Source organism: Ambystoma mexicanum, chromosome 5q (genome assembly GCF_040938575.1).
Source record: "Ambystoma mexicanum isolate Mex_15411 chromosome 5q, UKY_AmexF1_1, whole genome shotgun sequence".
In the NCBI taxonomy this organism is placed as follows: domain Eukaryota; kingdom Metazoa; phylum Chordata; class Amphibia; order Caudata; family Ambystomatidae; genus Ambystoma; species Ambystoma mexicanum.
The window spans coordinates 1,277,258,013-1,277,284,690 of NC_090933.1; the positions used below are offsets into that span (position 1 = coordinate 1,277,258,013).

Sequence of the window (26,678 nt, forward strand, 5' to 3'; positions counted from 1 at the left end):
TTCCTTATAGACCCAAGAGCGAACTCTTGTAACCAGGCAAGCATTGCCTTACCTCTTTGGTGACACAGAACTATCAGCATAATATTTTAGGGGGAACACCTGCCTGGCATATCACAGAGAGCAGCTTCATTTCCAGTTACCCAGACCTAACCCTCCCGTATCCCAGACAGCAGAGCTAGCCAGCCTTTGGGCTACACAGACCCAGCAGTGTCATAGTATAGACAGCAGAGCCATCTCTCTAACCCAGATGTAACCTGAACACAGACCCAGCAGTGCCATAGTATAGACAGCAGAGCCATCTCTCTTACCCAGATCTATCCCAAGCACATGACAGACAGCAGAGCTAGCCAGCCTTTGGGCTACACAGACCCAGAAGTGCCATAGTACACACAGCACAGATATCACCGAATGGACGCTGTTCACATTATACTGGCCAATCGCATGCCTCTGGGATCCCGACAACAATGGGTGTGTGGTGTTTTGGTGTGTGTTAATGGCTTCTGTGATGAGTCATGGGATCCCGTCACTTCTACCCAAGGGTTGGGGGAGCCCTTCCCTGTGAGGCGATACCGCTACCAGACATTTCCCCTAGGGGTGGTACACTGCGGGAGGTCCTCACAGGGAGAGAGACTGCCCTCATGGGGGCACAGGCCCCGCTCCCTAACCCCATCAACCTTGATACCACTTGAGAACACTAGGGCTTGTTATTCTAATACCTCTTCCCTCCCTTCAGTAATACCTAACATCTCACCTTATCCGAGTACTGAGATGAAGAAGACGCCCCAAGGAACTTTAAAGAACTCCTCATTAACATTGGTAGAAAGTACTGGGAAGAGGTGGCTCCACAGAGGCCTGAAGAATACATCACAGAATCAATCAAAAGTGGCATTCTAGTGTTCCGCCAAGGAGGTTCCCACCCCAAGATACAAAAAGCAAAGAAGGGTGAAGAAGAGAGAGAGAGAGGAACTGGTATACAACCTGGCCAGCCCGGGAAGTTCAAACCGTTCAAACCAGGGAAGGAGACAAGGAGTCGCGAATCAGCTGCACTTCGGACATCAGCATCATGGAATCCGCAGAAGAATGCCCAGAGGGAAGTTGCAGGAAAGAGGATGGTGGCGTAACCTCATGAGGTGTACCAAGTGGTCCAAGAACGGTGCCAACACAGTCGAGCAGCAGAGGGACCTGCGGAGCCGCTGCCAGACCCGAAAGAAAGAGGAAGCTGATTACTGGAGCTGCAGAGAAGCTCAGAATCCCCAGGAAGAACCAGTGGCGTTTCCTGCTGCAACAACAGGTAACAAGAAGCACAGGAGACCTGGTCGGGGCGTGGGACCAGCTGCGGGCAGCCTCCGAAGTGATCATCACAGTGGCGACCATAAGCCCACTGACCCCCAGAGACGGGTCGGAGAGCCCAGCCAGCACAAACCAAGCACCAGAGGAGAACTTCCTCATCACAGTTGGGTGGGGTGCATTTAAAGGCCTCAAAAGAAGTCCCTTTCACACAAATGGAAGGATTTTAAACAAAAACAAAAAATAAAAAAGGGCCTGGCCTTTGTTTCTGTTTTTCAAGTAAAATTAAAGAGCCATGTGGAAAGGGACTTACCTGTCATTACCAATGGATAAGCAGCCACGTAATTCACCCAAGAAAGAGGAATCAAAGAATCCTGAGACATGAAAAATAGGATTTTTAAACATTGAAAACAAAAACGGCCTGCACGTGTGTGCAAATTAAAACGGTTTGAAAAAGTATAAGTGGAAAAAAAAAACACTGCTCACAGAAAAATGTCAGGTAAACAAAACACGATGGTTGACAAAGAGCAATGTATATTGTGTTTCACCCACAAAACTCCAGTGACATTCGAAGAGCCACTTTGTCTTCATGAAAAAAATGTCAGCCCAAGGCAGACCCTTTTTCTAGCTGTGGAGAAAACTTCACAAGGACATCTCCCACTCCCAGCTTGGATGTCACAGCTCCCATCGAATGACTAATCGCAATAAAAATGTCCTGCTAAAGACGTTGAAATTCAGTGTTCTCCAGACCCGCTGGCCCTGAAAGAAAAAGTTACCCTTGGCTGGAGCATGACTAATATGTGTGAACATGGGGGCACTCGCTTCAAAGAGCAAGCTTCCAAAACAAAGGAGATTGAGAAAAGAAAACTGAGCACAGGCTGACCCAGTGAAAACAAATGGCTGGAAGCAGGAGCAGGACCATTTGTCCAACATGAAGATTCACAATTTATGTAAAAGGACTATCATTTAGGCATTTTCTCAGCCACCATGAGGCAGGTGGATTTCATCTATACCAATTGTAATGTCATTTCCAGGTGGTTTTTGGGATATAAAATTAATCTGCCTGTGACTCTGGGAACTGTAATGGCCAGGTAAACTAGGTTTTTGGCTGATCTGAACATGTTCCAAATGTAAGAGGTGGTGAGCGGGTGGAAAATGAAATTAGGGATATGCTTAATTACTTATATATTCATAACTGTTGTGCTTTTTATGGAAACTGCAGAAAGGTGTCACAAGGATGTGCTACATGATAAGGATTTGGTGGTCAGTTTATCTAATTCCCCATCATTAGCTGAAACAGAAAATATGTTTAGTATGGCAGTTGCATCTTTGTTTTGTTAAAAGTGCAGCTAGGACTTGACTCCTGAGTTCTAGGGAGGTGTATGGGTAAAAAATTAAGTGTGTGTTAGAGTTTGAGTGAGAAAATCTAGCAGGAACAGGGTGATTTTGTGTCTAGTTCAAAAAGCCAATTGTGAAAATGACTACTGTACATATTGGGGAAACCAGGGAGCATCTCCTAACTAAATTATTTCTCAAAGGAGAATGAGCTGAGGACGATGCAGGAAACTGGCAAACCAGAATTGTGCGGGAGGTTACCTCAGTAAGTAATGATATTTGGCTTGAAGCCGGAATATTGCTCAAAGCATTTGAAGCATTTTATAGAATTATGGTTTTGCCAAAAAGTTGAGAGAACAAATGGCATTTACAAGTAGGTATTGCCATATGTTGCTCCAGACCCCTAAACCAATCCGAACTTGGAGGCTGGGTTTGGCAGGAGAGAGAAGGGTAACTGTGCAATCCCAGTGCAGGGATTATTGCAGGGTACCTCCCAGAGATTGTAAAATTGGATTGGTGGTGTCATTGCTGTTATATAAAGGGGACTGCACTGGGACGGGACACACAAAAAGAGGAAAGGAAAAAGGAGAGACAGGAACAGCCAGACAAGAGACAGACCATCAGGAGGGCTGCTGAAACTTACCACTTGACAGACATCAGAGGAGACTGCTGAGAGTGTATCTGGGTGGAGCGGTCTATTCCTAGGAAGCGGACTGGGTCCTATGGTGGAGAGTGGGAGGCCATCTTCAAGAGTGGAGTGACCAGACCCCTGCCCCATCTTTCCAGAGTGTCCTGAGAACGCAGCTGGCTTTCCTGAACCCTAAACAGAGGATTGCTTTGTAAGCCCTTGGAAACCAAAAAAGTTGGGGGTAGTCTGTTTGCCTTGAATCCTTTCCCTTTATATTGGTGTGTTGGTTTGGGGGGGGGGGGGGTGACTGTGTAGATCCTTAGCCTATGTAACCAAAAATATTAATTTAATTAATTCACCATTTGGCAGAATACTACGGGGTGAATTTTGTCAAAATTTCGAAATTAACAAAGCTTGCTTCCCAGTGTGTGCTAAAAACTATAGCCTATAAATTAATTGGGTAATCCTTGTTGTCCAGCTGACCCCGACACAGGCCTTTCAGTAAGGGGGAGGGGGGTCTGAAATCCAAAAACCACAAATCATTCCAATTTTTCTGTCCAACACACAGGGAAGTCTGAAAAAACAAACTGATATTAAACCAAAAGTATGGGCAAAATCATAATTACCAATCTTGAAATCCTACTGCTAGCCTTTTAAGCCTGCAGGAAAATCAAAACCGTACAACATTACATAAGTGCCTTTGTTATTGATCAGCAATTATTTTGTGAAGTGAAATTTGCAGAAAGTAAGGATTGTGATGATGTTCTTTTTAACTCACTTTTGTGATTTATTTATGCTGAGAGAAGTTGATTGTGTTCTGCCACGGATAAAGTGGTGTTTTGACATTTTTTCGTGCTAATTTCTATTACTTTAAATTTAAATAAATAACAATACATTTCCTGTACCCTAGACTGGTTCTTGGCTCATTGTTAGCTCAGGGGCATTATATATGCCTGGAATAGGGCTAAAACAAAAACAAAAATAATCTGTTAAATAGTTTGTTGCATAACCACTTGAGTGGGGAGGGAAGAACTCCCCGTGTTGAGGGAGGCTCATCAATAAACCATTACAGTGGCGAAAATAAGGCCACCGATCACCAGAGACGGGTCGGTGTCCCTAGCCAGAACAAACCAAGCACCCGGGGAGAACTAATAAGCCCACTGACCACCAGAGATGGGTCGGTGTCCCTAGCCAGCACAAACCAAGCACCCGGGGAGAACTAATAAGCCCACTGACCACCAGAGATGGGTCGGTGTCCCTAGCCAGCACAAACCAACCCCCCGGGGAGAACTTCATCGTAGTGGCGACCATAAGCCCAATGACCACCAGAGATGGGTGGGAGACCCCAACCATTTCAAACAAAGCATCAGAGGAGAGCTTCCTCGTCTCAGTGGCAGCAATAAGCCCAGTGATCAGTAAAGAAGATTGGGGACTTTGCCAACAACAAAACAGAGTGGCAAAGTGTAAATCAAGCTATAGGCTGTGAGAAAGAACCTTCAAGCTACGAGGAGGAGGGAGCCCTTCTCTTGGAAAAGGGGCCAAAGCTCATGGGACATACTCTAAAGAGGCTTGGGGATGGGAGTCATTCCCCCTGGACTTGTGATATGTGCCAAGCAATACCAGGAGAATGGAGTCATTCTCCTGGGACCAAACAGAGCTGCAGTGATGCCAGGGCAAGGGAGTCATTCTCCTGGGACCAAACAGAGAGCTGCAGAGACGCCAGGGCAAGGGAGTCATTCTCCTGGGACCACACAGAGCTGCAGAGACGCCAGGGCAAGGGAGTCATTCTCCTGGGACCAAACAGAGAGCTGCAGAGACGGCAGGGCAAGGGAGTCATTCTCCTGGGACCAAACAGAGAGCTGCAGAGACGCCAGGGCAAGGGAGTCATTCTCCTGGGACCAAACAGAGCTGCAGACACGCCAGGGCAAGGGCGTCATTCTCCCCGATTTTATTGGAAACTTTCAATCTACACCAGGAGACGGGAGCCATTCTCCTGGAGAAGGAACTTTCCTGGTGACTTATTCTTTAGTTGTCGTGTAAGGGATAGAAGCAGGTTGTGAGACAGGACGGTGGGCTTGGATTTGACTGACATTCGGACAGACTCTTTAGTATCAGTTTTGAGGCAGGGAATCCGCTCTTAGAAAATAGGGATCGTGAGGGACTTTTATCCACAAATAAAGGTCCATAAGCAACAGCATGCCACCTTTGTGTCGGCTCCCTTCTTCGACGCCCTTACACTTCCATATTAGTGCTGGCTGAGAGCGGGCAGGAGAAACCCGAGGGTGCAAGCTTCAATCACATCACAGCAGCGCACAGGCCCAGGTGTTCCACGGTGGAGGGTGAGATGAGGGGGGAAAACAACACCGAACCTCATCACAAGGGTGTGGTCCCAGAATTGCCCCCGTTTCAAGATGGGGGTCTGGATGTACGACGCGTGCCCATAAGTAATGACGGGCAACTTCGCCAAGCTCCCAATGACAGAAGGGAAATGGTGCATCTTTCAGGGGGCGCATGTCCCACAGAAATCCTGCACCCCCAGTTCTGCAAATAGGAACTTTGCGTGCATCGGAACTGCCGAAATCCTAGGTGCAGAGCTTGGGTGGGACCCCCTGGTGCGGTGCCAAGATATGCAGAACTAGCCCCCCATCCCGCTTCCAGGTGCTGAAAGGACAAATCATTACCCCTAACCCCCCACAAAGAATCCGTGGGGCACTAGATTACAGACCTGCAGTCCCCGCCTACACATGACACGTTCAGACCCCTGGAGGGCCGACTCAGCCGTTCATCCTTCCAAGGCCGATACACTCTTTACCCTTACATGGGGTAATAGCCATCATTACAGGGTGCTTAGAAATGGGGGAAGCCATCATGAGGCACTATATAACATGTATTCATAACAATTATCATCCAGTATGTGGATTTTCGATGGATGTGCGTGCGTTAGGGACTGGGCCGGCGTACACCCGCCCATTCCCGAGACACAGCCCCTCCCAGGAAGCAGGGCAGCCCTCCGAGTACCCTGGAGGGATGCGTGCAGCAGCCATTGTGTCCCGACATCAAATCCCAGGGCGCTCCGAGCGAGTAGTTCTGCTTCCCAATTCGGCTGGGCGAGGAATGAGGATGGTGAAAAGGGAACGGCGCCCCAAGCCCCGCTAGCGTTACGCGTTTGGTGATTCAAGCATAGTGTTAAAACTGCCTGAAGCTCGCTACCCGCTTTGGACTGGGACTCCCAGCATCCCCCAATCAGCAGTTATGCTGCGTAGGGTTGATGGGAGTTGTAGTTCGCCAACTGGCCCAGAGAGAAGACAGGGGTCGCCTTTGCCAATTCATTGATTGCCGTTTATAAAAAAAAGAGGGGGGCGGAATGGGATTGTGGGGGTCGTTGCGGATTCAGTAGGACATGGCGATCTAGCCAGTGCCTTAAGTGGCACTACAAAATGAGCCAGGGCTCATCAAGGAGGCGTGGCCTAATGGCGGGGGTAGCCAGCTGGCCCATTAGGCCACGCCCCCCTGACAAGCTGTTGCTCAATGGGCTGCTGGCACCCCTGCCAGGCAGCCTTTTGTAGAGATCAGCACCCTTTCCCAAAAGAAAAGAGGGTGCTGATCTCTGCATTTATGTTCTAATGGCTTCCCTGGCAGGGGACAGCGCCTCCACCATTAAAGCTGAAAGGGTGAGGCCGCTGGAAGCTGAGGCCCTTTCCTGAAGACTGAAACTCCTGTGAATGTGCGGGAGCTTCAGGATTTAGAAAACAAGACCTCTGCTTCCAGCGGCCTCACGTTTTCTCCATAATGATGGCGCCAGCCCACAGGCATCTCTTTCTCGAGCGAGAGATTCAGACTTTAGAAAAAAAGCCTTTTCGTGTAGTGGCCGGGGCTGCCAGGGCAGATAAGTGGGCCCCGGCAGGGCCCTGCCTCAAAACAAAATTTCGGAGACTGCCGGGGCCCGGCCCCGCCAGGCCCCGGCCCACTTAAAGCCCTGGATCTAGCGATTTGCGTCATTTGGTATTCGGCGAAGGGGCCGGTAAGTGCAAGGGGAAGCCACGGGTTGTAAGGTGGGGTCTTCCGGGGAACGACGAGGGGGTAGGGGTGCACGCCATGCAAGTTCCACCGAAACGAGGAAGAATGGCAAGCATAGTAACCTTATGTCACCAAGTAAGCCTGCTTGCAGAGCGCCACAATGCCATTGGGCCGCTTTGTGCGCTATATAAGTGTACAAAATAAAAAAATAAAATACAAATAGTTCCAGCGCTCCCAGTGGGACCTTGGCTACAAGGTCAAACATTGCGGCAATTGTGTGTTTCCCGGATTTGCGGAAACGAGCAGGGCACACAATTAGGCAAACAAACTGCCTGATAAAACCCATGAACAATAATTGAGACATAGTGCTTAGTTACAGCATTGTAGGTTCATGCCACTATAATTATGACGAGCAAAACAAAGAAACATATGTTGCTATTAATGGAACACAATTTTCTTTTTCACAGCCAATGCTTTACGCCATGAACACATGCATGTGCCAGAACATGGCATTATTGACGAAAGACATTGTGAAAGTAAAGGTTTTTGAGGAATGCAAAATAGATCCAAGTTGGTTCGTTTCAAAGTCCACAGATCTGGGCAGCAGGAGGATTGGTTCAAAGGACCCCAGGGTGGTTTATCCCATTCCTCCTTCTTGCGCGTTTCGGCTGAAGAGCCCTTCATCAGGTGATTAATATCTGTGTTCCCTGGCTGAAATGTCAATAACAGTGTGTGTCCGTGTCAAGTACTTCGTGGCAGTATGTGGTTCATATGACACCTGTAAACACTGAAATCCAACCAAAATATAATAATCAGAAAGGCAGACAAAGGAGGAGCAATAGTTCTACTCCACAGACGGGACTACATCACAGAATGTGAACGCCAACTTAGTGATACTTCCTTCTATGAACTGCTCACTACGGAGCCTACTAAGTGACTACAATCCTTGATTAACCTCAGGGTCGTGAAAGCTGAAGAAAGAGGGTGGATATCTAAGCAAGAGGCAGAATATTCGACGCCCACTCACCCAAGCGTTCCAAAGTTTCATACTCTGCCCAAGATCCATAAAACCCTTGAGAACCCCCCTGCTAGACCAATTGTGTCCGGCTGTGGCTCCCTTTTAGAACCACTCTCTAAATTTGCAGATCGTCCATATGTGAAATTAATGGCATCTTACATTCAGGACACAACAGAAGTTATCAGATTGGTGGAAGGGTTTAAGATCAACAATCATGACCTACTTGTTACCTTGGATGTTGTCTCATTATATACTCAAATTCCCCAGGCAGCAACTTTGAGTATGTTAGAAGAGAAATTGTTATCCTCTAGAACAGGTAAACCCCGAACTGTTTTATTCTCTGGTGCACAGAGATGGCATTATGTGAAAACTATTTTATTTTCAACAATCGGTTTTACAAGCAAAAACATGGCACTGCCATGGGGTCAGCGGTGGCACCAACCCTTGCAAATTTGCATGTAGAAACCATTGAAGTCCATACCATTATGACCAACCTCAATCCATATAGAAAATATATTCAACTATGGAAAAGGTTTATTGATGATGTTTTTATGATTTGGTCAGGTGATATGTTGCATTTTGATGCATTTGTACTCTGGCTGAACTCACAAAATCCCTGTTTGCAGTTTACTAAAACTGTGAGCCTTGAAGCAGTCAATTTCTTGGATTTGACCATCTACGTTAACAAAGAACTGTCAATACTTTAAGTTAGACTTTTTCATAAAGAAACTGATAAAAACTCCATCTTAGCTTACTCTAGCTTTCATCCCAAACATACTAAACAAAATTTGCCTTTCGGACAATTTTTGCGAATGAAGCGCAACAGCAGTACCAAAAGAGAAGCTGACAACTTGAAACAAAACTTGATTCAGAGGGGTTACCCCAGGAAGATTGTTAAGACAGCCTACACAAGAGCGCCCAACAATAACACAAGAGCGCCCAACAATAACAGACGCTATTTTGGAATACAGAGAGAAAAAAACGAATAATGATAACGTGTTTGTTAGCACGTATAACCCACTCTCCAATGACATATCCAAGATTGTGAGAAACTGGCATATATTAGAAAATGGAGACTGCCCCCGGTCTACACCCAAGTGTGCCTTTCGTAGGAGTAAAAACCTGAAGGAACTAGTCACTAGAAATTATGTGGCCCTAAAACCTAGTGTTCAATCCACACTAACCGAGAGTTGGGGGTTTGCCTAGAACTATAGGACATAGCCCTTGTGGCCACTGCAATTGTTGTGCACAAACTATCAGATCTAAAGATATCGATCTGGGCCTTCACAAGAGATGGGAACAAAGAGTATTGACAAATTGTAACTCAATGATGGTGTTGTATGCTATCTGGTGCCCGTGTAATAGATTGTACAATGGTAAGACTGAAAGGAAAGACCACCAATGCACCACTAGTGGGCCACTTTACTAGTTTGGGACACAAACCTGAAGAACTAAGGTGGACAGTAGTTATGAAAATTGAACAATCCCAAGACTCCAACATTGATAAACATATGCTGAGCGTACTCGAACAAAAAATGATTTTCTTAACGAAAAGTTACCCCCATGGACTGAACGAGAACATTGACTGGAGTGTATTTATTAAATAATACACCTAACTATATTTTCGTTCATGATTGCCACATATAAGGGCCTTTTTAGACAACTTGTGACCCAATCGGTCTCTTACAAAACTAGTCACTTTCCCTTGAGACGCTAGGCTGTATTCTCTGATGGTGTAAACATACATTTACACATCCAGTAAGACTTCTGGCCCCTAGCATCTTTACAATCTTCATTGTATCACCTCCAATCTATATCGTGTCCCACCCTAGTCCATATGGACTATAGGTGTGACCACAGGTGTACAAAACCTACTATTGGTGTTATGATTGGTTCCTTTCATTTAGTGCCTTCTGCACCTTGCTTTACCATAGTAGCGCCTTAAGGTGAGGCTCGCACTCGTTCGAACTCGTATTCGCCCTCACAACACCTACCAGTTCCGTTATGATTGGCTTCACTCTTCTAGTGCCCGCCACACCTCATTTACCCATAGCAATATCTAGCGTAAAGCATGGACTCGTTCAAAGGAACTTTGTATTTACTTACCGAACTGTCGCTTTTTTTGCAAGTAGTGCATTTACGTCTTTCTGCATGTCTTCAACTTCATAATACAAATAACAATTACTCTATTTAGGGCACAATTATGCTCTGCAGCTTGAGGACAGCCATACATTTGAGCTGTATTACAAACGATCAAGCATTTTTGTGCGATACACTAGAGATTAGTGTACCTTCCAGAACACATGCGCAGTAAGATACCAGACCTACCACTAGCGTGCCAGGTTCCCATAGCAACGGATCTCGTAGTTACGTACTACAGGACCCGGTACGCCGAAGTGAGTAATATTATTCAAACATTTCTTTGGGGCATATACCGAACTTGCCCAACATATGTTTGCTTCTCCCGCGAGCTACACACAATTGTATGTGATTCCTACCCGGTGCAATAGTTGCATCTTGCAATACGGCGTACCCGTCTCCGTTAGTGTAGCGTTAATCGCTACTGCACATGCGCAGTATACGTTTACGCACAGAACTTAGCATGCGAGCTGCTCTAGCAACAATTGCTAGTTCGCTGTTGTGCGGAACGAAGGAGCAGCCTTGCCGCCATGGTGTCCACACGATCCTAAATCCCAGGTAATTCAGAAACTTTCCGCGCTTCTTGTCCATCTAGCTATGCATCGCCAGCTCATAGGAACAGCCCTACCCTTCAGTCTCGCGCTATACCTTCTCTCACACAACCTGTGCATGAGTGGCTGTTCATTTGAGCTACTCTTTAGTAGTAGGTATCGCGCCCCTCTAGCAACCACTCTTAAATTAAGGACATTTATTACCATTGATTTAATTGTCCCACTTCAGAGGCTGGTAATACTCACTACCCGCTATATACTAAGATAGGGGCCAGTTCTCATCTCATCTTACATCTAGTATCACCTACGTCATTATGCTGATACCATTTCAATATACATCTTGCAGGGCATGACTACCAGTCTAGACCACCACTATTTGTACTGAAAACACGACTGTACCACAAGACAAAGGAAACAATGTCTGAAGTAAGGCTCTACCAGAGCTTCTATTATTTTTATAATTTGGATTGTAAATACATAGCACCCACTGTATTGCTTACAGGTAGTCATCTTTACACACGCGGATTATAGGACGTGGAGTTACGCGTTTGTGTGTTTACAGGGATCTCCCTGGGGACTGCGCCACTAAGAATCCATGCAGTACCTAAGAATTACTTACCGACACTAAGAGACGGTAAGCTCCCCATTAAGGGCTTCGTCAATCAACAATGATTACTTATGTTTTTGATTGTGCAACCACAATAATTATAATGTGGTTTTATGTTTTTATGATGACGTTTGGCCTGGATCTACTCCTTTGTACTAAGAACAAGAGGTTGTGGGCTTATATGATTTAGAATTGCCTACTAGGAATACTATCAAGGACTCCACACTGCCACAACAGCTTCAACGTGTTAAGTTCTGCCAAGATACCATCACAATTTAGGCTGTGGGTCTGTTTGTCCCAGCCTCCACAGCCTCCACACCTCCCTGAAGAAGTTCCTAATACCAATCCTAAGGACTATGGGAACGAAACATGTAGGGCTACTACAGATACTAACACAGAGTATTTGTACAAGGATTAAAACTCCTCTGGTGTACTTTAGGTATACTCTGACTAAGGCAACGTGTTTAGAGACATTTAATAAGGAAAATTCTCAATTGATGTATCTTGTGTGGTTTCTGTTTAGTAAAAGTTGAAGGTTGAATTTACTGAAAGTTTTTACACAAATTCTTTAAATATTTCCATGTACACTTGGAGTTGTTCATGTATCTAAGAGAGAGATACAGTTCAATTGCGTATTTTGCACTTTATTAGCTAGGTGGGGACGAGTACATAGCACTTTTTTGGAAGCACTGGTCACTTTGTTAGTTTTTTATATGTTAGTTTTTATGTACATGTTTTAAACTTTGTATGCCTTGTATTAAAATTTGATTTTAACAGATTCAGCAATGAAGTTAGGTTGTATTTTCCATGAACTTCTATGTGTCACTGTCCTGAATTGTTTTCTAGTGTGACCAATTCCAATCATCCAGTGAACGGAGTGTCCAAACCGCTATTAGGTACGGGAGCTTTTTTGTTCTTTGTTTTCTAAAAGGATATGTCAGGTTTGCTGCTCCCTTGAAACCTATAGATCTACCTGATTTCCCTCCAATTGTTTCTAGGGAAGGTGACTGGCCTGCTGGTCGCCTGCTAGTGGGGGAATGTTGCCAGGTGCCACCTGTGTGCCCAGTGCTGGGACTTCACCCAGGCAGTGTTTGCTTTCCCACACTGTTGAAACACTAGCACGGAGGAACGGACACGTTCAGACCGCACCCGTGGGTTAAGTGCGCCTTAAAAGTCACACGCCAGACATGGGACAGCCTGTGCCCCGCGTCTGGGAGGCACCGATGTTAGTCGTTCGAGTGCTCCTGCCAGGGGTGAAGTCCTAAAAATTAAAGTGGGGGGGCTCATCAACAAATGCAATGGGATGGGACGTCGCCAGAAATTAACATATCAAGGTGAAATATGCACATTTAATTAAATTGGCTTTGCATAACCACCCACATTGCACAGGACGAATGGCATTTGCCTTTCATAAAATCAACACACACAAAACCAAGAGGATATTTTCTTCCAATAGTGTTTTTGAAAACGTTAAAAGGTGTGCATGTTTTAAACTCCAAGAACCAATGCAAATGTTTTCCCTGGGACTTGCAGTACCGAAATGGGACATTTCACCTTTAGTTGTTTGTTATTTTTCATCAGGTTATTTAGTGCAGTGGTGAAGTGTCCGTCCTACAAACCTTACCACTGTGGTTCGATCCCTGTGGTTGGCTTAATGCATACATTCAAAGAAGATATTCAATGTTTCTCATTTTAGCTGGGGCGGGGCTGAGTCCACCCTCTGAAAAAGGTGGGTGGACTCTGTCCCCCCGCGTGTACCCTCCACTTCAGCTCTGCTGGAGATAGATCGAGTAAGCACCCACCTGTCGTGCTTGGAGGTTGATTTTCTATTTTTTTTCATTTGTATAGCGCCAAAAACAGCCCATGGGCACCAATAAACACTGTGGTTTGTTGGGGCTTCGTGGAAGCACAGTTGGCAGGAAGCGCTGTGTAACTGATACATGGGCAGACACACGTGACAGCCTATGTATCGAGGAGCCATTATGGGCACACGGGTTGGCATGCGTCCTGTCTCTTAAAGACAGGACTCGGACCAGGCGACCCACTTGTGGGTGGGGGGTAGAGGGGGTTGAGTACTACCTCGTCCTTTAAATGGGGTGGTTAATTTGGGGGGGGGCTCTTGTTAGGGGGCATGGTTTAAAGATGAGTGCTTAAGCCACACACACCCTAACAAGAGCCCCCAAGCCCCCCTCATCCCAGCCCTTGCATTCAAAGAGCTGTGGTTAAAGAAATGCCTGCGGGGGATGTCGACCCTCCCAGGCAACCCTTTAACCAAACACGGTTAATGGGGTTCGTGCTGCATGTTAGCTCTTTACCCAGAAACAAAAGGAGAGGCTTGCCAACTCAGCCAAAGAGACATCACACAGCAGGTTTAGCCGAAGCACTGCTCGGTTACACACCGGACTTATTTTTTCTAATCCGAAATGCTGACACCTGCAGGCAGTCGTGTAACTGTGGAGACGTCAGCTAAATGGCTTCCTGAAAGGTCGGCGTTGCTGGGGCTAGTTGGGCTGTGCCCCTGCATCGCCCCGGATCAGGAGCGCATCTGAGAGACGGCTGGGGCTTAGCCCCGGCCCACTTAAAGTCCTGGCTTCCTATGAAAGTGAGCTTCCAGCAGCTAGGCTTGCCCTCAATCAAATACCCAAAAGATAAAACAATGTTGGCTTTATTTAGATTCAATAAAGAAGAAAGTGAGACTATTTTCCAAGCAAGCCAGTGCACGTGCTCCGTGGGGTGTTCATTGTGGTCATACTGGGGCAGTATTGGCAAAATATGGCTGTGGGGGAGTCTCTCCCGCCCCAGTGTTAATGCCCCGTCATATTCTGGTGTCTTGTTCGCACCCTGCAGAGGCTTCTAATGGGGGCTTCACTGATAAGTCTCCCAAAGGCCACCCCCTAAACTAGTTTACCTCACTTGACAAGGTACTCAAACCTACTGGCAGTACAACTGCACCTCAACCCCCCCACCGCTTCTCGCTCACCGACACCACCACCTTGCTCGACAGTCCACGCGCCTGTCCGTGGTTTATCCTCCCCATTACCCAGAGGCGTTGCTAGGGGCTGAGCGGGCTATAGCCCCCGGGTCTTTTGGTTGTAGCCCTGGATAAAAACTCAGGGATTACAGCGAAAAAGGCTATAGCGAGCCCCCAGTCCCAACAGACCCAAAGCTCTCCGGTCTCCGCCTTACCTCCCACTCCCCCGACCCCTGGAAGAAAGGCCACCCCACTTTGACATCCCAAGACACCCCTGAAGAAGCAGTGCCTTTCCCTTGCGGAGGGCACTAAAGCCCTCTTCTGGTGATGCGATGATTAAAAATACAATACGCCTGGCAAAAAAACAAGAAAGCAGATGGGAGCCTGGTCCTGGTGTCCGCCCGCGCGGCTCTACGGATGTGCTCAGAGCAGAGCCGCAGGAAGGAGCGCCCACATCATTGCTGCCCGCCCTCAAGAGGAACTTTAATAGGAAAACAGGCTTCTTGACTGGGTCCAAGCTAATAGGAGTTACAAAGTGGGCGCTGTGTGATATTTACAGTACAGTTTAACTTGCCTAAAACAAGACCCCCCCTCCCCCCATAAGGAATTAGAATGACAAAGATATAGAACAAGCGGCAAGTAATGCTGCGAAACGCGTCGATTTTCTTGGGAAGCATGGAAGATGTATTTTAAACGAATAAAGAAGCCATTAATGAAACGAAGATAACTGCCTATTTTTTTTTTTTTTTTTTTTAAGCCTGGTATGAAGGAGAAGGAGAGTGCTCCTTAAATGACTGACGCTAAGTCGGTTCTTTTGAAAATATATAGATATATATATATTCAATGAAAACAACTTTAGTTAATGATCAGTTGACCCCTGAAATTCAAGGCTTAGCCCGGCGCATTCCCATTGATCTCCCCCATAATTATCTATCCCCCATAATTCCTCTTTCCATGGCATTGTGAATCCTTTCTCTTCTAATAAAAAGAATTGCTCCATATTGGAGGCGCGCTTCCAGGGATGGTTACTAGGTGGCGTTGTAGCATGTGTGACCTGGCTCAAATAGATTATTCTGCATACGATTTACATACACACACACACATGCTTAATTTGTAAAAAAAATAAGTGCCAGGGCCCAATTATTTTCTAGCCCTCCTGTGACCCGGCAGGTGGGCACCACCACTGCCACAGCTCTGAGCTGCTCCCCACACAGTGTTGACATATTTGGGGTCACGCTACAGCTCACACCTGCTCATTGTGGTTGATGGATGCACTGGCCATCACCACTTCGTCATTAGAGTGAGTCTGAGGTAATAAGTGCCAGAACTCAAAAATGAAAGCCAGGAATGACTCCTGGCAAAACCCCCCATAAATTAAGCACTGATGTCACATACACACCTACCCATCCACCCTCCCAAAAGAAGTAAAATCAACCTGGAAATATGTAAAGTTTAATTTGATATGGACAGAGTTAGTATATCATTGAAGCTCATTTCCCAAAATTCTATTACTAATAATTTAACTCGCTTGACAGATTTGGATGAAATCCTCCCTTGATCCCCCAAAAAACACTTTGTCCTGGGCCCCTCCAAACTTAATGTTTGGTAACATTTGTTAAAAGGTGGAGCAGTCATTCAGTTTTGGGCCCACTTTCATTAATTTTTCCATAGAAAAAAAGTTCTTCTATTGAACACCCGCAGCCTGAAAACCGCTGGACTGTTGTGCACCAAAGAAGAAACAAGTTCTCTGGGCACTTGAACTTCAGAAATTGACATGCATTTTATCCATCAGACTAATTATAATAAGTAGCAGATGGGTAAAATGCTATATTTTGTACCTTTTTAGTGGCATTTCAGACATTTTGTGGCAGATTTAAAAATTAAAAAAAGTTGTGTCCCATTTTCAAAATCGCTTTAATCGAGTGAGAGGAATTCGACCATCCCCACCGAGTGTGTTGTCGCCTGGGCTTTTAAAAAAATGTTGTAATGAAATTGAAATGATGGGAGATCAACCTCTGGGAAATGTGTGGGGCTAATCCGCACACATTTCCCTTTGCTCGCTGCACAACAAACACAGTCACGTGTACTCTGGGTGGAGACTACAGGCGCGGTCCTCCTGTCATGTTCAGCTGGAATGTGACAGCCATGGGTACATCAAAGCATCAAGAAGAGGGAAGGCAAAACATTACTCTTGCCATGGCAGCCTCATTAACTGACAAAGGCTCGATAAATCCGCCCTACCCTTTGTCCGCCTTGCTGGTGGCAACGCATACTGATGCGAGGTTAACCGTAAGTTCACTCCCGCCTCTTAGTTTCAAGGGCAGTGAAATGTCATATCTGGGACTACTGTTTACAGTTTTCATCCCCGCAGGGGGGCCCCATTCAGGAAGGTGCGATTATGTGGTTTGGCAGTGACCGAAAAGTCTGGTCTCAACGCCGCTTCAAGGAAGACCTGCCGCTTTTAATCAGGAACCACAGAGAGCTCAATTAACCAGAGAGACACTTTGATCCACAACAGAGAGGAAGATGGGCGGGACTTGGTAGTACATGTTGTCACCCCTTTACCTTTCCGGCTGCAAAGCACTCTGGTTATGACCTCACCTCAGTAGATTGTTGGTGGGGATAGTTCATCGAGGTAGGCTTAGGCTACACCAATCATTGTGGCCTATTTGGCTTTAAGAGGGCCGAGCCCCTCTTTTGGAGGATCATCTGAAGACTTTGCAAGGAATAACATGAAGAACTCAGCATTGGACCCTGGCTGAAGGTACAGTCTGCCTTACATCTTCTACCAGTAAAGGAAGGCCAGGATTTCAAAGTGGGAAGCAAGATCCCTCCCCTAAACATCTCCCAGTGAACAGAGGAAGATCCTGAATCCAGAGGACCCTCTAGCTGCTCCTGAACCAGTACCCAGCCAGCACACAGCGTGCCCTGCTAGGGTCTGCAGCAAGCTTCCTAGGTGGGAAGTGCCAGAGAGTCTCAGAACCAAACCATGGATAAGGAAGCAGCCTGCAACACTTTCCTCAGCTTTGGGACGTCCACCTTGAAGGACGACAAGCATCAACCAGTGTCCAATCTTAAGGAGCCCTTCGAGCTGCAATGGACTGCACCGCTGACTATTGTCATGCCAAGGTTGCTCACACCGTCCGAGACCCCTCAGCCAGTGCTTAAGTCTTGCCCACCAGAGACGATTCCTGACCCGTGCCGCCGTGTAGGCCAGCCTGCAGCCGTCCATTCAGTCTCGCTCGCCGAAATGCCATGCCAGAAGCTTCAAAGTGCCCTGAAATCGACTGGACGCTGTTGAGCACCAAGAAATTCTACAAGCAGTGACTGGCCAGACACAAGCAGTCTACATCTTCTGAGCGCTACACTGGTGCCGCCAGAGCTATGACTAACCATAGAGATGCAGTCTGCATCTCCTGAGCGCTACACTGGTGCAGTCAGAGCAGTGACTGTCCAGAGACATGCAGTCTACATCTCCCGAGTGCTACACTGGTGCCGCCAGAGCCGTGACTAAGCATAGAGACGCAGTCTACAGCTCCTGAGCATTACACTGGTGCAGTCAGAGCAGTGATTGACCAGAGACACACAGTCTACATCTCCCGAGTGCTACACTGGTGCCGCCAGAGCCGTGACTAAGCATAGAGGCGCAGTCTACAGCTCCTGAGCATTACACTGGTGCAATCAGAGCAGTGATTGGCCAGAGACACACAGTCTACATCTCCAGAGTGCTACACTGGTGCCGCCAGAGCCGTGACTAAGCATAGAGACGCAGACTACAGCTTCTGAGCATTACACTGGTGCCGCCAGAGCCGTGACTAAGCATAGAGGCACAGTCTACAGCTCCTGAGCATTACACTGGTGCCGCCAGAGCCGTGACTAAGCATAGAGATGCAGTCTACAGCTCCCGAGCGTTACACTGGTGCCGCCAGAGCCGTGACTAAGCATAGAGGCGCAGTCTACAGCTCACAAGCGTTACACTGGTGCTGCCAGAGCCGTGACTAAGCATAGAGGCGCAGTCTACAGCTCCCGAGCGTTACACTGGTGCCGCCAGAGCCGTGACTAAGCATAGAGGCGCAGTCTACAGCTCCAGCGTGTTACACTGGTGCCAACAAAGCCCACTGATTCGCGGATGTAGCTCAAATGCTGGTGCCGTGTCTGCAAAGCCTTCCCTCTACATAGCCAGTTAAGCCGCCCTACTTGGTGAACACCACTTACCTGGAACCACAATGTCGATGCTATTGATGCTATTGACGATCCCTTGAAAAGTAATCCACCGGGTTGATGGGCCACTCTGCCAGATTACCTGCCCTCCCCACCAACTCTCCTGCGTCTTCCAAGCACACCGTTTTTTAGATATACAGACATTTTTCCTCGAAAAAAAGTAAACTCCTGTTAAGATTAGTGTCTTGGCAATAAAGATGGCTAAGAGAAATGCGCATATAGTGAGTGACTTTCAATGCAGAGTTTCCCATCTCTTCAGTCACTGTGAAAACAACAGGATCATAATATATGGTGGGGGGACAGGCGCGGCCTAAAACCCACCTACCCTCACAGCGACCCACCAGAGACCTTCTTTCCTCAAAATTCACCCGGTGGCAAACTCAAGAACCACACATACTCCATCCGCACACACACACACACACAAACACACTACACAAACACACTACACAAACACACTACACAAACACACTACACAAACACGCACCCGTCTATGCCATGGACAGTCAGACAGCGCTAGAAGACCACAACAGTAGCAATATAACAGAGCACAACAAGTATTTAAATAGTAAGCTCTCTCTTACCACTGTAACAAGGGTCTCCTGGTTGGAGGTGGTAGTGCCCTGTGCTGACACAATATGAAAGAGCTCTCTGTGATTTGGAGTCCTGAATTTAAAATAGGAACAGCAAAAGTCCCAGAATGCACCTACATGCATATATAACAACAAACAGGATTACGTTGTTGTAGAAAAAACAAGGGAGGGCACGGGCAAGCCGTTGGTTTCCTTTTAATCATTAAAGGGGTCAGACGTGGTAGCACAAAAACAAGGGTTTTGTAGGAAAATGTATTTAATTACTCAGAGTATCTGTAGCAAAAAACTGGGAGTTCATATCCTCGAACTCAAGTGCAAGGGGTGACAAGAGTGGCAAATCCAATAGGGTTGGTACATAGCTGTCCAGAACTGAAGATTAGATTCTGTAGCTGTGTGGTGGTAATCCGACCTGGAAAAGGTCAACTGTTCATATTCTGTTTTCCTGTGTTGTTACTTTAATGGTTCCCGTGGGTCACAGGGAGTCAGGAATACTTGAGGTTCAATGATTGGAAATGCACAAATTAAAAATGGTCAAGGGGCCAAAATGGTGAGGGAAGGCTCTTCTAAATAATGCACACTCTTTCCATCTGGGTGTGCGCAGGAACAGTTGTTCTCTCGCAATATCTTATTCCTTTCCGTGAAGATATTTGGTGTAGGTCATGAGCCCTCATGACCTGTGGGGTCGACCGGTTTCAATGGCACTCATAATTGGGGCCATCTTCATCAGGACCGTGATTCAAAAAAGGGGGGATCAATCCGAAAGTTTCAGAGTGTCTGAAACGGGGACAAGTATCTCCTGTAGGGATACAGAAAAGGGGGGGGGGGGAGAGAAAAACGGGGGGGAAGATGAGAATACAAGGGCTTTGAAAAATCTAGCCTTGAAGAGAAGTGTGATCTAAACCTTACCCCAAGAGCAAGAGGATCAGTGTGGATCAAGATACAATCTAATTGAGGTGAGAATTACAGGACTATTGCTGGTGCCTGATCACCAGTGTCTATTAATGCCTCATCGGAAGGGGGGGGAGGAGGGGAGGAGTGGTGGGGTGAGGTGACCTGGTCACAAAGGGGAACGTGCTAGGTGGCATATGAAAAACAATTGAAACAAGGGAAGGGGGCCATGGGTACCTCTATGCACAAAGTGTGTGCTGGAGGGGGTCTGTCACAGGCTGGCTGGTAACTCTGGAAGACAGGAAAAGAAAGTCTGTAACAAACAGGCTTGTAACATATATGGAAATACAACTGGAATGCAGGCTGCTCTGTAGAGCTGGTGTGGCAGCAAGGGCAGTACCTGATCTGCGTCTTCAGTGGAGGCGTCTGCTTCGTTCGGTGGAACCGCTCGGAATGAGCGCGATACCGAAGTAAGGCCAAGCGCCTATAAAAACAAGGTTGCAGTGCGCGCCCGCCTAGCGTCAAGGTGACGTCAGCGGGCGTCAAGGCAACGTCCTGTGGAGTGCGGTGTGGGCCCACACAGGGGTGACGTGCCCAAGCGCCCATAGAAAGATAAAAAAAAACACGTGTGGACAGCTGATGGATTCTAAAGCTGTGTAAGGTGCTTGGAGGCTAAACGCACCAAGGGGGGGGCATAACTCCTTTTTTTTGTAGGGAAAGGGAGAGGGGTGGGAGGGAAGGGGGTGGGGAAAGAAAGGGGAGGGGTGGAAGGGAACGGAGAAGGAGAAGAGAGGGAGGAAAGGGAGGGGAGCCTAAGGAGTTGGGAAAACATGCCTGTGTAAATGCAGCAAAAACGGGGGGGGGTCCCGGGAATCATAGGGAAGCTCACTCAAGAGGGCTGGTCACACAGTGGGAGGTTACTGTGAGAAGGGATGGTCACTCAAAAGGAGGGGAGAGAGACGAGAGACAAAAGGAGGGAAGACTGGACCAGTACTATGCTAGCACCGCTAGGTCGTGCCACTGGATATTTTCATTCAGTCCTTTGGAGCATGTGTTGAGTCTGTAAATCCACTGCTGTTCCCTTCTGAACAGAATGTTGTTAAAGTTACCCCCTCTCACAGGAGGTGTGACCCTTTCTATGATGGTCCAGTATGTCCTTCGGCTACAAAATGTTGGACTAAGGGAGCAGTAAGTTTGTTGGTGCGTATGCATGACCGATGTTCGACCATGCGTATACAGACTTTCCTAGTTGTCATGCCAACGTACCCAAGATCACAGGGGCACGTGATCATGTAGATCACTCCTTTGGAGTTGCAATTGGTCAATGTCATTTGCCTCCATGGTGTCTGCCATCCTATGTCGATCTCTGTGGTGCGTGATGTCTGGGGGCAAATGGAGCAATTGCCGCAGGGGGCATGTCCTCTGGGTGGAGCTGTGTCCCAGAGGGTACGCTGGCTAGGTCCTGTGATCGGGATATTGTGTGTTAGTGTTTTAACCACTTTATCTTGCAAGTTTGATCGTCTTTTAAGAGCAAAACGTGGTACAGAGATGGTGGTATGCCCTGTGTTCAAGATCGGCCATAAAGTCTTGACTTCTTTCTTGATCTTGTTAAGTAGGGGCGAGTAACTGAATACTGCTGTAATTCCTGTAGTGATGGTTGGTTTTGTGTGTTGTTGCAGGGTTACAGATCTAGGAATATTTCTAGCTCTTTTGTAAGTGTCCCTAATGATTTTCTGAGGGTACCCCCTGTCTGCCAATTGTTGTCGTAGGAGGCTGGACTGTGTGGTGTAGGTGGGGGTCTGGCTGCACAGCCTGCGGTATCGCAAGAATTGTCCGAAAGGGAGATTGTCTCCGAGTGCTTTAGGGTGGTAACTAGAATAGCATAGAAGGGAGTTTGTCGGTGGACTTTTTGTAGACACTTGAGACTAGTCTACCATTGTTTGTGGAGATTGCAAGGTCCAGAAAATGAGTGGAGTGTTTCTCTTTGTCTAGTGTGAACTTGAAGGTACGCATACATATGTAATGTTGTGCTCACACTTGGAGTTTGTACTAATCACCATATGCGTTAAAAGAATGTACCCTTTGTTAAAAGAAGAGGCCTTCTCTTGATACGGCGGCGTTTAAGACCTGCTGACCTGGCAAGAACTTGTTTTTAACAGAAGAATTGTGTTTGGTCACTGTATGTCGAAGCATGCTGAGCCTGCTAAAACTATCTGCAGATTACGGGTGGGGGAAGGAATGAGTAAGCATGGCCTTGAGCACAGAGATACGGCCACAAAGGGGCACGAAAGAATGTGAAGACCGGGATAACAGGAAACCACGATAAACCACGATAGCAAAGGTGCAATGGTTGTTCGTTAAACTCCAACTGGATACTTCAGATAAACTCCAACTGGAGATCCGCCCTGGGGTGGACGTGTTCTATGTGCAAGGCAATGTAAACAGAAAAGTATAAAAGAGCATGATGTGTAGAGGAAGGCGCGGCACTTCGACGACTTGCTTAGCGAGACGTTTGAACTTGCAGCCCATTCGCGAATGCTTGTGCATTAATAAAGTAATGTTTACTTGGCTCTTTTCTGTCTGAGTTATTGCAGGGTCCCTCATTGTACTGGTTATGGTGACGGCGAGAAATCGCACCCACAATTTTGGTGTCAGAAGTGGGATGCGAAGGAGCGACAGTCCGTCACTGGGTGAGGAACGCCGCGGCGGAACCGGAGAAGGAATTGATCACAGGGCCCCAACAACTGAATCCGCACCTTTGATTGCAACCAACGCGTCATCCTTGTTTTTCCGGCTCCGTCGGCGGTGGAACAGCAGGCTGTCGCCCTTCGGGTCCGGAACACTCTGGCGGGACCCTTAAGGTAAGTGGTATGGATGGATGCATGATGGAATAAGGAAATAACAATTTAGGGTTTATGAAGAGGACAGTGGTATGTCCGTCTATGGAATAATAATGATGAAACGGTGATGTATTGATATTGGTATGGCGATATATGTCAGGAGGATGTACTGTTAATTTTAGCCTATTAATGCACATTTGGGAAAGGTGAGTGTTTTTAGGCAATTGCGGTATACCAACAAAATGGGTCAAGCGGCTTCCAGCAAGAGTGGTATAGGCAAGAGACACTATGCCCCTCTTGAAGGAACCCCTGCATTTGATATGTTGATTAAACATGGATTGAATTCAACATTGTTCTTAAGGGAGTGGTCTGAATATACAAAAGATTCGATTGAGCATAAATGGCCAGATACCGGGTCCTTTGATGTGGACCGCATATCCAAAGTAGAAATAGAATTAGTAAAAAGACGGGTCAGACCCGCACAGTTTGAGGCTATACGACTATGGAGGGTAGAAGCAATGCGCAGGCGCAATGCTCAGAACAAACAAAAGGCAAAGGGGCAGAAGAGAACAGTAAATCAAAAATTACGTGACCTAGAGATAAAAGAGAAGGATGAGAAACTAGACCAGTTGGATAGACGTATTATGATTAAGAATAGCGGGGGTATGTATCCTGCCTTGCCGGCGCCTCGGTATGAAGATGAGATAGGACTAGAAGCAGAACAAACAACGACTGAATTGTTATTTCCAGGGGCTACGGCTCCTCCGAGAGAAGGTGAGGGTGAGAGGGCGGAATTCCCAATGAAGTATGGAGACCCAGATAGGTTGATAGACCATAGGAGAACGACTACTGTAGAAAAGGATAGAGATGGAGACTTGCAAATCCTTATGACCGGGCTGTATGGCACACCCCTCAATGACAGCCTACGGGACCAATTGGGGCGTTTGACACCTTTGGAATTTAGGACAGTGGCCACTAAACTATATACCTTTTATGAGGGTAACTGTAAATTGAGAGGACAGAGTACTGCGGATCTGCCCTCAGCATATCAGGACGCTGTCGCGTTACTACCAGTGACTGCGTCCAGTGTTCAGTTATGGGGATGTATGTCCGACATAATAGCGGAAGTCATAAGGGGGCGGTGTTGAATGGGAGAAGGAAAAGAGGGCATGGGAAAGAGAGGTGAGGGAAAGAGAGGCTAAACTCAAAGATGCAGACCAGGCGGGCCAAAACGTAGCTAATCGTTTGATAGCATCAATACACTCGCAGTCCATGTCCACCCTGGTGAGTCTGATGGAGGGCCTTGGCTGGCCTATACAAGTAAACGTAATTAAATATCTTCTTATTAGGGTGGATGATATAGAAGAGGAAAAGGAGCCTAGATATGTGTCCCAGTGGAATAGGATTAAGACAGAATTGGATAAGAAACTGCTCTCTAATATAACAGTGGATGATTCTGGGGCGGAAGAATGGAGAATGGCTAAGGTGGAGAAACTGTTAAAAGATTATAAAAAAATAAAAGAGAAAAACCTTAGTCACCAGTCCTCTGCTTCATCACCAGTGCAGGCCCTTGTAAGTGAACAAACAAACATGGAAAAGTTACTATCAATGCCAATGAGAGAGTGTCAACCCACCATAGATGCAGTTACTGGTAACATGATGCTCACCTATGTGTATGTCCCCTTATCTCGAATAGAATTGATGCATATCACCAAGTCCATCCCCGACCCCCGTATAGACCCGGCAGGATTCTACAAAGAAGTGGGAAAGCTATTCAGACCCGGGTTATTTACTGTAGAGGATGTAGATAACATATTGTTAGCTATTGTCCCAGAGGAGATATGGACCCCCTTTCGTGCCAAAGACAATGATACAATAAAATGGAAAGATGTAATGGAGGCGAGTAAAAATAGGAAACTGCATGAGGAATATCCCGAACCCCTAAGGGGGCATGGCATGGCAGTCCTGAGGGCTCTAGAAAAGGTATTACCCCCATTTGATGTGAATGTGGAGAAACTGTCTGCTGTGATACAGGGTGCAAGTGAGGAAGTAGCACAGTACTTCCTGCGTTACGAAGCAGCATTTAAAGCACACAGTGGGCTAGAGATAGGGTCTGAGACGGGCCAACGGTACTTTGCCACAAACTTTATAGAAGGGCTCCACGGGCCAATCCAGGAGAACATTAGGAAGGCAGAAAGTACGTGGATGACTAGAAACCCCCGGGATCTCCTCGAAATGGCCAGGTATTATGAAAGAGGAGAAAGAGTAAAGGGACAACAAAAGGCACGACAAGAGAAGGATCTAAAAACTAAAGTGTTGATGCAACAGTTGCATCAAGGGCCCCAAGGCAGGTATAACTACAATAATAATGGCCCGTCACAGGGCTATAGTAGCAACATGGTAGGGGGCCAAGGGACAGGTAGAGGTACAGTGCAAGGAGGTGTGCTATATGGGAGGAGGGATGGGCTACCCCAAGATGTATGTGCCTTCTGCAAGAGACCCGGACACTGGAAATCCCAGTGTCCCCAGAGTGGTGGGAGAGGAAGGGGCGTACGGCCCCTTTTACAGACAACATTTGCCCCAGGAAATAGGACTGGTGGGTACGGCAATCAAGACAATAGAATGTTTAAACCCCCTCAACCCAATGCCTTTGACGGACAAGCAAGAGGGGATGTTCCCTGGCCGACCCCGCCTCCCCCCAATCTACTGTATCAGCCACAACAAACACCACAAGTACAAGGTGTATGCCAGAGCGAAGGATGTGGGGAAGGGGTATACTATAATGACGACTTCCAGGATAACACAAGTGATATGTCCTGAGGAGGCCGAAATGAGACAGCGGGAGTGGTACAAGTACCTATAGATCAGAGGGGGCCTTATGCCTCCATTAGGATCGGCCCCCACCGAAACTTGAGATGTCTGGTAGACACGGGAGCTGGAAACAGTTCCGTGAATATCAGAGCCGTCCCCGCTGTCCCATTATCGGATAAAAGCAAGGTATCAGTTGGATTTGGGGGAAATCCAAAAAAGACTCCTGTAAGTGAAATAGTAGAGGCGGAACTTCATGGGGTAAAATGGGAGAATGGGTGGCTATTGACCAATCACTGCCCAGAAAACTTGTTAGGTATTGATGCATTAAAGACACTAGGGGCCACAATATATTGCTCCCCTCAGGGGGTGAGAATGACTATAAGCAAACCTATGGGTATGATAGGAGTAACGCAAACCCTGCCCCCGGAACTCCAAGACATCCCGAATGAACTATGGGCCACTCATGGGAATGATGTAGGGGTGTTGGATGTTTCCCCAGTAGTAATCAAACTAAAGCCCGGTGCCAGGTTGCCCAGGATAAAACAATATCGCATATCACACGAGGGAGAGCAGGCACTATATCAAATAGTACAGGATATGATACGGTTAGGGGTGGTAGAGCCAACAAATGATAGCCCTTGTAACTCTCCGATCCTTCCAGTACACAAGAAAGGTGATGAAGCAGTACCCTATCGTTTCATTATTGATTTGAGGGAGATAAACAAAATAGTAGAACCCAGATATCCAGTTGTCCCTAATATTGCAAGTGTACTCA

At 47.0% G+C, this 26,678-nt stretch overlaps 1 protein-coding gene across 4 annotated transcripts in view; it reads right to left on the reverse strand.

The window, feature by feature from the left end:
• Positions 1 to 26,678, reverse strand: part of NRBP2 (nuclear receptor binding protein 2) — a 464,081-nt gene that overhangs the window by 246,952 nt on the left and 190,451 nt on the right. The window contains exon 1 of one of the 4 annotated variants that reach the window (XM_069621854.1): positions 20,490 to 20,540. The exons of the other annotated variants lie outside the window; for them this stretch is intronic. The gene's annotated coding sequence lies outside the window, so the exon portion shown is untranslated. Of the gene's footprint in view, positions 1 to 20,489; positions 20,541 to 26,678 lie in introns of those variants that run through there. 4 annotated transcript variants of the gene reach the window in all.